At 41.9% G+C, this 17,173-nt stretch overlaps 1 protein-coding gene across 3 annotated transcripts in view; it reads right to left on the reverse strand.

Annotated features, from left to right (window-relative positions):
• LOC140495913 (long-chain-fatty-acid--CoA ligase 1-like) overlaps positions 1-17,173 on the reverse strand; it is a 168,258-nt gene that overhangs the window by 93,010 nt on the left and 58,075 nt on the right. The window contains exon 1 of one of the 3 annotated variants that reach the window (XM_072595228.1): positions 2,168-2,255. The exons of the other annotated variants lie outside the window; for them this stretch is intronic. The gene's annotated coding sequence lies outside the window, so the exon portion shown is untranslated. Of the gene's footprint in view, positions 1-2,167; positions 2,256-17,173 lie in introns of those variants that run through there. 3 annotated transcript variants of the gene reach the window in all.

Consider the following 17,173-nt stretch of genomic DNA (forward strand, 5'->3'; position numbering starts at 1 on the left):
GTGCTCCTGCACAGTCAAAAATAACCATTTCCTTTTTCAGTATGGCAACTAGATTCAACAATTCTGTTGTGAGTACAATTAACAACACAAAGTAATGTGCAGTCTCCAAAGTAGCTTTCAAGTAAAGAATGGAACTGTTTGACAGTGACAGCACAGGACCAAGATTCCAAATTGAGACATCACTCTCTGGATGAGCCATTAACACAATGACATGTACCTGGAGTGACCAAAGGCAGAGGGGGGAGGTGAAGAAGGTGAAAGGTGAAATCTATCTGAAGAGATGAACACTGGACAAAGTCCAACTCCAATACATAGTACAAACAATTGCTGCTACTCTAAACATTTCAATTTCCCATGGGGACTTGTGGTGCACTTGACCAATTGTTGCATTGCACCTTCTAGCTCGTACACAATGGAGGTATAGTACTTAACTGCTGAAGATCATGAAAACTTAAATTAGTAGATGAACTGCAGATCAAAGGTGCTACTTTTTCTCAATGGTGTTGACTTCTTGGAGTTATTGGAGCTGGAAAAGCACAGCAGGTCAGACAGCATCTGAGGAGCGGGAAAGTCAATGTTTCGGGCCAAAATGTTGACTTTCCTGCTCCTCGGATGCTTTCTGACCCACTGCGCCTTTCCAGCTCCACATGTATTAACTCTGGCTTTCAGCATCTCCAGTCCTTACAGTCTCTAGGTTCAAGTCCTACCTGCCATAGAGGTATGCCATAACATCTCTGATCAGGTTATTTAATTTTTTAAACTTCTCTGTAAAGGTCCAAGCTCACATACAGTAAGAGTTGAACAGCATTACGTTTTGGGCTGATAAATAACAAGTAACATTTATGCCCTACAAGTTCCAAGCAATGATCAGAATTAACAAGAGTACAGCTGAACACCGCAGTTTGATATTCAACAGCAGTAAATGGTCAAAAGCCATCAGCATCACGTCCAGGAGGTTGCCACTGAATAGTAACTTAAGTGGACCAACCACATAAACACTGAGGCTACATCAACTGGTCAGAGATTTGGAATTCTACAGCAAGTTATTTAACCTCTGATTGACGCCTTTACAACATCTGTAAAGCCACAAGTCAGCAATGTGATTGAATACTTTCCACTTGCTTGGAAATGTGCAGCTCCAATAACTCCACAAAGTCTACACCATTGAAAAAAGGAGCTGCTTTGATCTGCAGTTCATCTACTTATTGAAGTTTTCATGATCTTCAGCACTGAAGCACTATACCTCTATTGTGTACGAGCTAGAAGATGCACAGCAACAATTGCCAGGTACTGATCATATCTAACAAGAAACAAACAAACAAACAAACAAACCAGTGCCCCGTAGCACTCAATGACATTAGTATCACTAAACCCCCCACTATCAACATCTTGGAGGTTATTACAGACCAGAAACTGAATAGGACTAGCCATATAAATTCCATGGCTACAAAAGCAGGTCATAGACTGGGACTGGATTGCAGCAGTTCAAGAAGGCAGGTAACCACCACTTTCTCAAGGGCAACTAGGGATTGGCAATAAATGCTGATCCCATCAGCAACGGCCATATCCCATTAATGACTGTTTTTAAAACATCAAAGTTCCAGTGACATACCTCCAGACCAGTGATCTCTAACACCTTGAAGGACAAGGCCAACATGTAGGGATGGTGTTCCTGATGTACAAGTTCTTCTTCAAGTCACACCTTATCCTAACTTAAAATTATATAACCATCCCTTCATTGTCACTGAATCAAAACTGTGCAACTCCCATCCTAATTGTACTGTGGGTGTGCCTGTACCGGGTGGGACAGCAATTCAAGCTCACCAACACCTTCTCAAGGGCAATTAGGACTTGGAAAGAAATTGCTGATTTCCAGGAATAAAAATTATTGAAAATTGCTGATCAAATTTGCCTCATCCATCCATGATCACCAAACGTTTAAAACATTCAAACTTTCCAGAGTGACATTATGCTGAGATTAAATTCTCAAATAAAATTACACGAATTACCTAACCTCTGTAATGCTCTACGCACCAAAAATTAAAAGATCAACTCTTGTTAAAGATAAAAATTACAACAAATCACTGGGAGGAACTGTTGGAGCTCATGGGTCAAGTAATTTCACCACAAAACAAGTCTAGAAACACATAATTTAAAAACCACTGGCCTGTAATACACAGCGTCCTGTAAACGTACTGCCCAACCAGTTTTCAGTAGTTGCAATGGACCTGAAGGCTACATGGAACTTTTAAACATTGACCACTGTGTACTCAGCCAGCGTTTTTTCTATGCAGTCAGATCACAAGATTATTTCAGAGTCAACAATGTCATTTTCAAAGGTCATATTTGCAGGTTATCTTTTATACATTAACATTAGGATTTGGCGCTCGCAAAACTACTGCACAATTCACTGTATTTAATCAGTTTTTTCAAGACCCTTCACCAGACAGCATCAAAACTTGCTTTTAGATCCCCACCAAATATTTTGCACTTTTGGCAAATATTAGCAGACCGACAAACAATGAAAACATTCCGGGGTATCAAGTCAGCACAGAAATCTAAATGGCTTCAAACATCAGAAATAAGGAAACCAGAACAGCAACAGCAATGGCAAATATAGGAAACAGTAGCAACAAGAGTTCAAACATACAAAGAATGCCTCAGAACCCACTAACCATTTGCCTGTACAATTCTTCATTCTCAGGGATCGTGAGCATGCAGAGCAGAAAAATTCATATTTGCTGCTCTCTGACAGAATTAAACACTTCGTTCCCTGCACTACAGCTTACCAGGACAAAGGTGAAAGCCTCCCAATTACAGGCCTTATTTAGTATATGCAGACAAGATACCAATAGGAAGAGAAACTTGCATCTCAAATGTCACTCCATTTTTTTTAGAAGACTGGCAAATGGAATGCACTAAACTCTCCCATCATCATTACATTCTGAAATAAATAAATCTTGCCACATTAAAATTAAACAGGAAGCTTAAGGAATACTCAAATGTGCAGGCACTTCCTCCAGCTGTACAGAAACACATATGATTTAATGGTTGCAACACACCAATGCTTCATTAAAGTAATAACAAAATGAAATTGTTTAACCACTATGAATTCAAGCAGCTCTTCACAAGCGAACAATGTAATAAAGTGAAATTTAATGAACCATGGCCGATGGTAGAATCTGAATTCAATAAAAGTCTGGAATTAAGTGTCTAATGATGACCATGAATCCATTATCAATTGTTGAGAAAATCCATGCGGCTCACTGATGTCCTTCAGGGAAGGAAGTTGCTATCCTGACCTGGTCTGGCCTGCATGTGACTCCAGACCCACAACAATGTGGTTGACTCTTAACTGCCTTCTGGGTAATTTTTAGGGATGGGGAATGAATGCTGGCTTGGACAGCAATGTCGCCGTCCTGTGAATGATTATATTTTGATCCAGCGATGATTAAGGAAGTGATAGCGATAAGCCTGAATAGCATGTGGCTTGGCGTGGAAAGTGCATGTGGAGATAGCGTATAGCGACAGAACTAAAATGATACTACAACCAACGAATCAGATCCAAACTCCACAGTCCTGCCACATCCATTCGTGGTTGGTGGTGAACAATTAAGCAACTCATTGGAGAAGATGTTAAAACCCTCTACTATGATGGTGGGAGACCAACACATCTGTGCAAAAGATAAGACTGAAGCAATCTTCAGCCCAATTTCCTGAAAGGATAATCCATTTTGCCACCTCTGGGAGATATCCAGTGTCACAAATGCCAGTTTTCAGCCAATTCAATTCACTCCATGTGATACAATAAAACAGTTGGAGACACAACTTCAAAAGCACCAGATCCTGACAAAATTATGGCAACAGTACTGAAGTCTTGTGCTACAGTACTTCCCTTGTACTGAGTCAGTGCTGTTCCAGAGCATTGACAGCACTGACATCTAACCAACAATGTGGGACATTGCCCATGTATGAACTCTACACGAAATGCAGGACAAATCCATCTCAACCAAGTTACATTATGCCAATGTGACAGAAGGTGTCATCAACAGTGCTATCAAGTAGCACTTGCTTATTAAAGTTCTGCTCATTGACATTCAGTTTAGGTTCGTCCAGGGCCACTCAACTCCTGACTTCCTTTATAACCTTATTTCAAACATGGACAAAAGAAGTGAATTCCAGAATTGAGGTGAAAGTGACTGTCCTTGATAAAAGACTACATTTTACCAAGTGCAGCATCATGGAGTCTCAGCTAATCTAGGGTCAAGAGAAATCAGAGGAGAAAACTCTCCACTAGTTGGAACCAGACTGGAACAAAGATCATTTTCTGGATTAGTGGTGCTGGAAGAGCACAGCAGTTCAGGCAGCATCCAAGTAGCTTCGAAATCGACGTTTCGGGCAAAAGCCCTTCATCAGGAATAAAGGCAGTGAGCTTGAAGCATGGAGAGATAAGCTAGAGGAGGGTGGGGACAAAGTAGCATAGAGCACAATAGGTGAGTGGAGGAGGGGATGAAGATGATAGGTCAGGGAGGAGAGGTCGGAGTGGATGGGTGGAAAAGGAGATAGGCAGGTAGGACAAGTCCGGACAAGTCATGGGGACAGTGCTGAGCTGGAAGTTTAGAACTAGGGTGAGGTGGGGGAAGGGGAAATGAGGAAGCTGTTGAAGTCCACATTGATGCCCTGGGGTTGAAGTGTTCCGAGGCGGAAGATGAGGCGTTCTTCCTCCAGGCGTCTGGTGGTGAGGGGGCAGCGGTGAAGAAGGCCCAGGACCTCCATGTCCTCAGCAGAGTGGGAGGGGGAGTTGAAATGTTGGGCCACGGGGCAGTGTGGTTGATTGGTGTGGGTGTCCCGGAGATGTTCCCTAAAGCGCTCTGCTAGGAGGCGCCCAGTCTCCCCAATGTAGAGGAAACGGCATCGGGAGCAACGGATACAATAAGTGATATTAGTGGATGTGCAAGTAAAACTTTGATGGATGTGGAAGGCTCCTTTAGGGCCTTGGATAGAGGTGAGGGAGGTGGTGTGGGCACAGGTTTTACAGTTCCTGCGGTGGCAGGGGAAAGTGCCAGGATTGGAGGGTGGGTTGTGGGGGGCGTGGACATGACCAAGTAGTCACGGAGGGAGGTAGGATGGGAAGAGGTGTAATCCACGTAGCTGTGGGAGTCGGTGGGTTTGTAAAAAATGTCAGTGTCAAGTCGGTCGTCATTAATGGAGATGGAGAGGTCCAGGAAGGGGAGGGAGTTGTCAGAGATAGTCCAGGTAAATTTAAGGTCAGGGTGGAATGTGTTGGTGAAGTTGATGAATTGCTCAACCTCCTCGCGGGAGCACGAGGTGGCGCCAACGCAGTCATCAATGTAGCGGAGGAAGAGGTGGGGAGTGGTGCCGGTGTAATTACGGAAGATCAACTGCTCTACGTAGCCAACAAAGAGACAGGCATAGCTGGGGCCCATACGTGTGCCCATGGCTACGCCTTTGGTCTGGAGGAAGTGGGAGGATTGAAAGGATGTTGGAAATCAGTTATCTGAACTCAGGGACACTGGAGAAGCTTGTTAGGGTCTTGTCCTAAATACAGCCATTTTCAGCTGCTCCATTAATTACCTTCTCTCCAGCTTAAGTGGTGGCATATTCTACGTTTTTTTGTGGTTCCTCAGGTATTCAAGCATGTCCATGTCCAAGTGCAGCAAGATTTGCACATATCTAACCATTCACTGCCCCTTGACATTCAATAAATTAGCAATGCTGAATCTTCAGCTATCAACTATCCTGGGAGGTTATGATTTACTACAAACTGAACGGGCTAGCTATTTCTTTACACTCATGTGCATCACTGGCTTGGCCAACATCCTCTGGAGGCATAATGCTCCTTGCCATCCTGTTCAGTCACACCTGACCCCCCATGATAAATAAATACATGCCTGAAACTAATGTCCTGCTACCCTGTGGTCACATGATAAAAAGTGGGTTTTAACATTTTCTTTTAACTACTAACTGCCATGAAAAAATGTCAGTCTAAAATCCTACCTTTCAGACCCAAGGAAGAGTCTTAGACTTGTAATGTTGATGAGACCAACTTTGTTTTGTCACAAATGTTACCTGACCAAAAAGTATTTCTGGATTATTTTTATTTTTGTTTTCAAATGTTTGGCATCTGCATTATTTGCAATAGGTGCTGATTAACTGGTTTCATTTCAGGATTCATATTTTTTTCTTTGCACTGATTTTTTTTTCCATTTATCCATGGGATGTGGCAATCTCTGGCTATGCCAACATTTATTTCCCATTACTAACTGCCCTTGAGAAAGTAGTGTTGAGCTGTATTTTTGAACCACTACAGTTTTTGGGTTATGCGTACAACCAATAGTGCTGTTAGGAAGTGACTTCCTGGATTTTGACCTAGCAACAGCAAAGAAACATCAATATAAGTAAATATATCCGTCCTGTTTGAGGATGGTGAGTGGTTGGAAGGAACTTGCATCTACTTCCATTGTTCCTCTTGGTTGTAGAAGTTTGAAGGTGTTATCACGGGAGCTTTGATTAATTACTGCATTGCATGTTGTAGCTCTTACATACTATTGCCACTACACAACAGCGAGAATACAGCACATTTTGAACAGACTTTGGGGAGACAAAAGTTTCTTATCAGTTATTCAGTTACTGACTGCAGAATTCCCACACTCTGACCCATACTTGTAGTCACAATATTGAGATGTCCAGTCCAGTTCAGTTTCTGGTCAATGGCAACCCTCAAGATGTTGATGGTTGGGGATTCAACAATGGTAATGCTATTGAATGCCAAAGGGTGATTATTGGAATTTCTCTTATTGGTCATTGCCTGTGACTTGTGAGGAATGAATGTTACTTGCCAGTTATCAGCCCAAGCCTGAATATTGCGCAGATCTTGTTGCACATTGACACAGACTGCTTCAATAACTGAGCAGTCCCAGGTGGTGGTAAATATAATACTATCAGTAAAAAGACCCATTCCTGGGCTTAGGGAGATCATTGATGAAGTAGCTGAAGATGGCCAGCCCAGGAGACCACCCTGAAGAACTCCTGCAAAGATGGTGTCTTGGAGCTAAGATGTTTTGACTTCCAACAACCACAATAGTCTTCCATATATGACTCTGCTTTTGCTAGGGTTCCTTGATGCCAAAGGACAATCACTCTCACCTCACTTCTGGAGTTCAGCTTTTTTGTCCTGTTTCAACCAAGGCTGTAAATGAAGCCAGGAACTGAGCAGCTCTGGTGGAATACAAACTGATCATCAGTGAGCAACTTATTCCTTAGCAAATGCTGCATGAAAATCAGTGCTGTTGAGACTATTCATCATTTTGCAGCTGGCTAAATGTAGCTTAATGGATGGTTTGGATTTATGCTACATTTTGTGGAACATTTACAGTGCCAGGTAGATTCCAGTGTTGGAGCTATCCTGGAGCATCTTGTTTATCAGTGTGAAGAAGCTGAAGCCTTCAACAATATTGTCCGAGAATTTTTTGGGGCTCCATAGCTTTCACAGTAAGTACCCAGTGTCACCAACCATTTCTTGCTATCACATGGAGGCAAAAGATGTATGGTTTAGAAAGGCATTATGTGTCAGTGTAGTCATGGTGGCCTGAAGGCTTCTTCCGGTGCTGTACTGCTCTTTGCTAAAGTCTTGATTTTTTCACTGATGCACTGGGCTCCCCCATCGCTGAGCAGGAGGAGTTTTGTTTGGAGCCTCCACCTCCTGTCACCATGATTCACGTCTGGATGTAACAAGACTGCAGAGCTGAGATTGGTTGTGGGATCACTTAGCCTCGTCAATTACATGATGCTTCCGTTGCTTGGCATGCAAATGGTCCAGTGTTGTAGTTTTATTAGGTGGACATCTCATTTTTAAGATATGCTTTTCTTGGCATGCCCTCCTTCACTCTTCATTGAGTTTGCATTGGGTTCAGCATGATGGTAATAATACAGTTGGGAATGTGCCTAGCAATGAGGTTACAGATTGTGGTTGAACACTGTAGTGCAGCTGCCAAAGGCCTTAAAGTGTCCTTTGGATACCCTGTTTGCATCGCTAGATCTGTTTCAAAGCCTGCCCCATTTAGCAGAAGATACTGCCACATAACATGATATTATAATATATGCTAATATGTCACGGATAAGGTTGGGTATTTTGAGCAAGGAAAATATGAACACGGCAATGCGCTACAACTGATTTATATATATTCCTATTGCTTTTTACTTCTTTTATATTCATTGCAATTCTTGAACAAATAACAATTCTTTAAATGTAATAATTCAACATCATAGAGTCGGTTAATCTTAGCTGACAAAAAGAATGCTGAAAATACCTAAGAGTTCAATCTACAAAAGGACAAAGGGCAGAACTGATGAATTACTTTCACATAAAATGCTATAAAACTTCAGTTTTTCTTTACAAGCACTGGTGTTTAATATTACTTCAAATTTTTAAGACTTATAGATGTTCTTTGTTTCACTGTTTTAATTTTTAAAATGTGGATTGAAGGAATTTGGTTTCTTGATTGCAAATTTACAAACATCAAAACAGGACAAGCTCATAAATTTTGTAAAACTGATAAAGGAAAGCACAGTAGAGGCTAAACAAACTGCACTAGATGTACAAGCTGGTCGGAGATTGGTTGAGAAGGAAGTAGGCCAGTGGCAGCAGATGAAGTGGTTACAGTACTAAGAGATACAGGATCATTTCAATCTTTGATTTTGCAAGCTGAGGAGATATGTAACTCAGAAGGACTATTGCCAGAAAAAAAAAGTGTTAGTATGTGGAATTCATGGTGAAATGATAAAATCAGCATTATGTAGAGTGTCAGGTGAAAAGTGGAGAAGTGGTGGTGGGCAACTCAGCTCCAATTTGTCCTTGGTAATAATATAGCTGGATCACATGTAAATATGTTGTCTACTGTGGTTGAAAAGCCAGTGGAAAATCAGGCAACTGCGGCATTGCATGATGTATATCCTGGAATATTTTTCTGACTGTATGATAACAAGGTCACAAAGTCACCAGTTGAAACAGGAGGAGAAATCAAAAGAATACTGATAAGGAAGTTGAAATAGAATTACCAGGGATCATGTTTGATCAAATAGTTGAGAAAAAGCAAGAACAGGTGTGGGACAAAGTGGACATCTTTAGAATAGAAACATGAAAACTGAACCAATTATATTGAAAAGCACACAGAGAGAAAGAATCTGAGTGTATTCCCAAACATTACTATCTTTGAAATGATGTCTTGATGAGGAAAATGCAGACCACCACATATTCAGGTGTATTACAAATGGGCAGAAGTTCATTAAGTTGTATGTCAAGTGGATTATAGAAAGGAGGTGGTGCAGATAGCACACAAATTACCAGTAGGAGGCAATTTGGGAATATTAAAAGCCAAAACATAAAAACATTTTTTGGCCTGGATTGCATAAGGATGTAGTTGAATTTTGCCAGATATGACATATGTTTTGGGTAATTGGAAAACCTCAGACAGTAGCAAAACCAGCACCTTAATACCTATTCCTGCATTTGAGAACTCTTTTACAAGGTGCTTAATTGATTACATAGAGCCCCTACCTAAAACAAAGTGAGAATCAGTTTTTGTTAACAATATTGAATGTGTCCTCTCAATTCCAGAGGCCATTCCATTAAGCAATATCACAGCTAAAAGGATTGTAGAAGAGTTACTCAATTTTCTTTACTAGATAAACATTACCCACAGATCAAGGGTCAAAGTTTATATTAAAATTATTCAAGGAAGTTATGGACAGCTTTGGAATAAAACAATTGAAATCAATTGCATACCAAATTAACCTCAGGGAGCATTAGAAAGGTGGCATCAAACTTTAAAGACCATGCTGAGGGCTTATAGGCAAGACCATTCAGACAGTTGGGATACTTTTACCCATTAGGGATGCATGAAATGAAATGAATCAACCAAATGCAATCCACTGAATTTGTTTTTGGGCTTGAGGTGAAAGGACCACTGAAGTTAATCAAGGACAAATTGGCGAGTCAGAATCAGAGACCACATATTTGGAAGAGAGGTTGTAAAGACAATGGGGCCAAAGGATCTAGCAAGGCGGAAAGCTAAAAATTGTCAAACATAGGAAGGGGTGTGGCCAGTTCTCCCAGTTCAGGGATTTCTCAGTTTTGTTTAGCTGTAGCAGTCAAGAGGTGTGAACATCAGACGGGTTTTAAGCTTAAGTAAACGATTCTTAAATGATTTTTTTCTGGACGTTGTTCCGTCCTGCCAGTAAGAATCTGTGTTTGAATTTATCTTTCTGCCAAACGGTATGTTTATGGGATGTTACTATATGGGAACAGTTAATTAGTTAAGATGCTGTATCAGGTCAGTTAAGTCTTTCAATTGTTAAGGTATTCTGAATTCCACTTTTTTTTGGTTCATGTTTCAACTGTCATGTTTAAGTAAACTGCTTTGCTTAAAGCCAAATGGTTTGACCAGGTGCATCACACCTGCAGCACCCATTTCACATCTGCCTTCAAAATAAAATAAAAGACTTAGGATCTACGCTACCTTCTTAAAATACCTGGAAGGAGTCTGGCCTGCTCCATAACAATAGTCAATAAACTAAATTTTAAAACAGGGTCTTAAAAAGAAGAAAGTGAGTTTAAGAGGCAAGAAATTTAGAGAGGAAATTCCAAAGCTTAAAGCAAATGCAGCTGAAGGCACATCCACCATTGCAGGTATCATTAAAATTGTGAATGCTCAAGAAGCCATAATTAAGAACATACATATCTCAGGTGGTTGAGGGATTGGAGGAAATTATAGAAAATGGAGAGAATGAGGCATTTTTATAAGATGCATTCCTTAAGCAGGAGTCAGTGCATGTCAATGACCAGGGTGAACAGGACTTGATGTGAGTTTTGGATGCATTAAATGTTGGGGTGGGTAAATTTTGCAACCAGTCAGAAACATACTGGAAAAATGAACTATAGAAGTAACAAATATTAGACAATGTTTTCAGCAGCAGGAGAGGCAAGGCAATGTCAGCCTCTGATACAGAAGTACAGAGCACTAAAGGTGGCAGAGCAGGTAACAAGGTTGTAAAAATGCTTCATTGGAAGGGACATTGAGTAGAAGGATAGACAGGTTTTGCTGCAGCTTTATAGAACTTTAGTTAGTCCACACTTTAAATGTTGAGTACAGTTCTGGTCACCACACGACCAGAAGGATGTGGATTGCTTTGGAGAGGATATAGAAAAGGTTTATCAGGATGTAGCCTGGTATGGGGGATTTTAGCTATGAAGTAAGGTTGGATAGACTGGGTTTGTTTTCACTGGAATGCAGGTTTATGGGGCAATCTGATATAAATTTATACGACTGTGGATGGTGTGGATAGAGTTGGGGGGGGGGGGTGAAAGGAGTTTTAAAGAGATGTGCAAGACAAATGTTTCACTCAAAGGATGGTGAGTGCCTGGAACAGGCTGCCAGAGGAGGTGGTAGAAACAGACAATAACAGCATTCAAGAGACACATACAGGAATAGAAAAGGAATAGAGGGATACGGATCCTGTAAGTGAAGACAGTTTTAGTATGGAAGGGCAAAATGTGTCAGTGCGGGTTTGGAGGGCTGAAGAGCCTCTTCCTGTGCTGTATTGTACGTTGTTCTTTCTTTGCTCTTTACATGGTGTAGGTACCTAGTTGTAAGTTCATCCCAGGATCAAACATAACCCCAAGAGTGCATTCTAAATAAACATTTACCCATATACAAACCATGTCGTATGGACAACAACACGACACCAGAAACTTATTTCCTCCCCTCTGAGGGAAACAGCCCAGTAGTAGAGGAAATACTATTCCAGTTCCGCCCAGGAAATCAGTCAAGTCAATCATGAGCAAGACAAGAATCTCAATTTAATCAAGATCTTGCAAATCAAGAAGCTAATGAGCCTCTTCTTGTAAGAGTGGTATCCCGGAGGACTATGTTACGACCACAGCTGAATGTATCATAGAGCAAATCAGATCACAGGGCGCAGCTTGGCTTGGTAGAGAAGTTTTATTTTTGGTATTCAGTCACTGATTCACAGATGAACAAATTTAATTTGTTAAATCACTAAATGACAATATAATTCCAAATATTAGAAATAAAGATTCAACCCTCTCACCCTCAATAGATGATCTTCTCACACTTTCAGAGCAAATTCATGGGTTTTCCATAATCATTTTAATAAGCCACTCAAGGCCTCTACTTCAGGCATGAGACTATATCCCAAACAGGAACTAGAGTGTCTGTTTTGCATCTCGAGCCAGCTCCACCTTTCAACAGGATCGTGGCTAAGTCAAGTTCACTTTTCCGCATTTTCCCCATAACTCTTGATTCCTCTACTGATCAATAATCTATTTCAGTCTTAAACATGCAACATTCCAAAGACTCTCAAGCCTCTGCAAGAAATTCCTCCTCATCTCAGTCTCAAATTGGGACCCCTTTATGCTGAGACTATGCTGTCTGGTCCTAGATGCTTCCATGAGTAGAAATGACCTCTCACATTTACTCTGTCGGACCTCTTAAGAATCCTACACGTTGAATGGGATCACCTCTCATTCTTCTAAATTCCAATAAGTAAAGTCTCAACCTGTTCAACTAACCTTGCCCTGGCTGGTTTGGAGAGTGCCATATTAACAATCTTTTCTCTCTGACAGAACAAAGGACAAAGAAAATTTACAGCCCAGGAACAGGCCCTTCAGCCCTCCAAGCCCGAGCCGATCCAAATCCACTGTCTAAACCTATCATCCAATTCCTAAGCATCTGTATCCCTCTGCTCCCCATCTACTCATGCATCTGCCCAGACGCATCTTAAATGAATCTATCATGCCTGCCTCTACCACCTCTGCTGGAAACGTGTTCCAAACGCCCACCATTCTCTGTGTAAAGTACTTGCCCCATGTATCCCCCTTAAACTTTTCACTTCTCACCTTGAAAGCGTGACCTCTCGTTATCAAATCCTGCACCCTGGTAAAAAGCTTATCTCTATCTACCCTGGCTATACCCTTTATGATTTTGTAGAACTCAAATCAAGTCACCCCTCAATCTCCTTTTTTCTAATGAAAACAAACCTAGCCTACTTAACCTCGCTTCATAGTTAGCACCTTCCATACCAGACAACATTTTCGTAAACCTTCTCTGCACCCTCTCCAAAGCGTCCACATCCTTTTGGTAATGTGGTGACCAAAACTGTAATCAGTATTCTAAATGCGGCCAAACCAATGCCTTGTACAATTTTAATATGACCTGCCAGCTCTTATACTCAATACCCAGACCGATGAAGACAAGCATACCACATGCCTTCTTGACCACTCTATCCACCTGTGCAGCAACCTTCAGGGTACAATCTGGGTTATCCCAGATCTCTCTACTCATCAACTTTTCCCAAGGCTCTTCCGTTTAAGGTATAGTCCGCTCTAGAATTAGACTTCCCAAAATGCATCACCTCACATTTGCCTGAATTGAACTCCATCTACCACTTCTCCGCCCAACTCTCCAGTCTATCTATATTCTCCTGTATTCTTTGACAGTCCCCTAGGCTTTCTGCTACTCCACCAATCTTCGTGTCATCTGCAAACTTGCTGATCATACCAAGTGTTCTCTTCCAGAAATTTATGTATATCACAAACAACAGAAGTTGCAACAAATATATTTTTCTACCCTTGTTCCGACTGAACTGTTCCTCAAAGGTTTAAAGATTTAAATGTCTGTATACAAAACTTCAGACAACCCTGTATCACTCACAGAACTCAATAATCAAGCTAAAAGTGTGTTACCTAATCTTAATGCACAACACAGAAAAACAAATCACACTTAAAACTATGGATGATTCTTCAACTTTAGAACCAAAAAGTCTCCAACTACTAATCATAAAATGACTCCAAATTCAAATTATACCAGAGGATAGCAACTATCACTGAAGTCACTAGCTTTCTGCAACTGACTTCACAGCACACGGTTTGAAAAACACTGCTAAATATAGCTTTAACCTGTTGTATACTCAGCTCATAGCAAAAGCTGTTATAATTAAGAAACACATTTATAAACAAAACCAACTGCAATTGCAATGAAAAGTACAAGTCTCAAATCTAGTCAATTCTTTATTTAGTTTGTGCTTGTGAATGTTTGCAAGAATTATCCTTTTTAAATGCAGAATGACTCAAGTGCTGTGTTTTTTTTAAGAAAAGCACAAGTACATCATAAGCCTGAATATAATTTCTTTCACTGGGAAATTGTTAACTCTTTCACTTTTAGAATGGGAGAAAGTGGAGATCCAAGATGGCGGCGTTTCAGTTGGTCTGCCCTGCTGAGCTCTGCATCATAATCCAGGCAAGGTGGTGCATTTACCCTCCCCTTTTTAGCTATTGTGGCAAAAATCCTAGGTCCCCAGAATTGCAGTGTATTAGTTTGTTGATCAGAGAAGATGACTAAGGGAAAAGGGCCGCAAGGATCGCAACAAGCAGGGCACTCCCCTGCAGCAACTGACATGCCCATAGCCGCAGCATCAGTCTCCCCAAACGCTCCTGTGGACTTAAATGCGCAGCAGAGCCTGGTCTCGGAGTTTGTGAAACTCCAAGAGAAGATCGATTCAGTGGTAGAGGAGACCCGGACCAGGCTGGAACCGATCTAGGCCATGCTCAAAAGCACGATCAGGAGATCCAGTGTCTCGGCAGCACATAAAGGAGGTGGAACAGCGGACCACGGCTTCCAAAATTGCGGCAGAATCCTTGACGGGTCGGGTTCAGGCCTTGGAAAGGCAGGTATGGGTCTTAGGGGAGCAGATCGACAACCTCGAAAAGCAAGGCCGTCAGAAAAACATCGGCTGCCGGAACAGGAGGAAGGAGGCCAGCTAGTCAGCTTTATGGAGCAATGGCTCTCGCAGTTCTTGGGGCTGGAGGTTGAGGTGGGCCAGGTGCGAGTCGAACGGGCCGACCGGGTCACAGTGCCCAGGCCCGAATCAAACCAGCACCCCCACCCGGTCCTAGTGCGATTCCAGCACTACAGAGATAAACAAATGGTTTGGAAGCTTCCAGAGCACTGGGGAAGGATCCACAGGCCCTGATATACAAGGGATCAAAAATTAAGTTTTTCCAGGACTTTTCTGCAGTTGTGATACGTAAGAGGAAGGCCTTTGATGAGGCAAAGAAGAGGCTGAGAGACTTGAATATTCAGTACTTTGTAAGATATGCAGCAGTGTTATGTTTCAGCTAGGAGAGTCAGTGTATAATTCTGACTCAGAAAAGGCAATGGACTTCCTGGACACTTAAATAGTTGGTTCAGGTAATATGGACAATAGTGTTTTCTTTGTTTTCTCTGTGGCTTTCTTGTGTTACCTGGTTTTGCTCTTATAATATGTGGGGGTCTTTTTTCCCTTTGCCCTTCTTTCTCCCCCCCCATTGTCTTTTTCCTATTATTTCCTTTTCTCTTCTCTTTCTTGGTCTGGAATACGGCAGGGTTCGGGTCTTTTTTAAAAAATCAATACTGACTGGGGTAAGGGTGGGACGGGTTGAATGCCCTTTTCTAATTTTCTTGCTTTTTTTTATAAACTTTGTTTGCCTTGGTTTGTGGCTTCAGCTGGAAGGAGCCATGACGGGTTAGTGGGTCATGTGAATGGCCCCTATGGGCAAGGGAGAAAGTCTCGTCTTATTTGTTTTGTGTGTTGGATCATTGCAGAAGTAGTTTTTTAGAAATTTTGCTTTGGCAGCTTTTGTAGTTGTATTTGAGTTTATATGAATCTTTTACTGCTTTCTCTCGGTGCATTATGAGTAGGGTTCTTCCTCTCCGGGGTGTCACGGGCAGTCTTGGATGGCTATGACTAATTGTTCATTTAAATGGTGCACCTGGATTATTAAGGGGAGTCATTGACCGATTAAGAGAAAGAAAATACTTTCAAGCTTTAGAAAAGAAAGGGTTGATGTTGCCCTACTGCAAGAAACACGTTTAGGCAATAAGGAGCTTTTAAAGTTACAGCAGGGAGGGTTGGGCTGGATGTTTTTCTCATTCTTTAATTCTAAAAGAAGATGAGGAGCTATACTTATCCAGAAGAATCTCCCATTTCAGCTGTTAGATCAAATTAGGGATGAATATGGGCGGTTTGTGATCCTCAAAGCTTTAATACATGGAGAAGAGTTTGTATATTTCGAATGTATATTGCCCCCCCGGCACACGCCCTCCCTCAAATTTTTAATGAATGCACTTCCCAGGTTGATGGCCCTTGCAGCGTGCCATACTATTATAGGGGGAAGACTTTAATCATCTTATGGACCGAGGTACAGAGGATGCCCAGGGGTCTCGCTGGCATATCCCCGCAATCCAGACAACTGGTGGACCTGAATGGGGAGTTGGTGCTGTTGGATGTGTGGAAATGTCTTCACCCTGAGATTAGGGATTTTACCTTCTTCTCTAACCCACACAAGTGCCACATGAGGATTGACATGTATTTTGCTTCACTGGCCTTTTTGGATTCAGTGCTGTCCTGTAGAATTGGGAACATAGCCAATTCTGATCATACGGCAGTGTATCTGGAGGTTAAGGCCAAAGGCTTACGGCATTGGCGCATGGATCCTTTCCTCCTGAAGGACAGTAAGTTTACTGGTGTATTTTCCGCAGGAATTTACTTTTTTTGGGATATTATTTCGGCCAGTAATCTGTCGGTGCTCTGGGAGACTTCCAAGGCCTATGCAAGAGGTTTGATTATTTCTTACTCAGCGACACGGAAGTGGCAGAGGGGAGAGCAGCAGCGTATGCTCAAGGCCCGGCTGAAGGCAGCCATGACAGCATATTTTGACAGTGACCATGTTGCAGTGGATTACAGCCCTCAGAGCTGCTCTGAATGCTGTGCTCACCCAGAGAGCAAAGAGGGAGATTTCCTTTGCAAAACAGACGTTATTCGAGTACGGTGATAAGCCGGGTAGATATATCACACCCATCAGAGAGAGTGTACAGGTACTCTCACTTGCGATTCCAAAAACATTAACGCAGCATTTAGGAAAATCAATTATGAATTGTACCAGTCAGAGAGCTGTGAGGACAGGTTGGCGAAGATGGAGTCCTTTCTTAAGACCTTGGACCTCCCAGGTGTAACTTTGGAGCACACATCTCTTTTGAATGCCCCTCTGACAATCCAAGAGATACGGGAGCTGTGAGACAGCTCCAGAGTGGTAAAG

Source organism: Chiloscyllium punctatum, chromosome 2, assembly GCF_047496795.1.
Source record: "Chiloscyllium punctatum isolate Juve2018m chromosome 2, sChiPun1.3, whole genome shotgun sequence".
In the NCBI taxonomy this organism is placed as follows: Eukaryota; Metazoa; Chordata; class Chondrichthyes; order Orectolobiformes; family Hemiscylliidae; genus Chiloscyllium; species Chiloscyllium punctatum.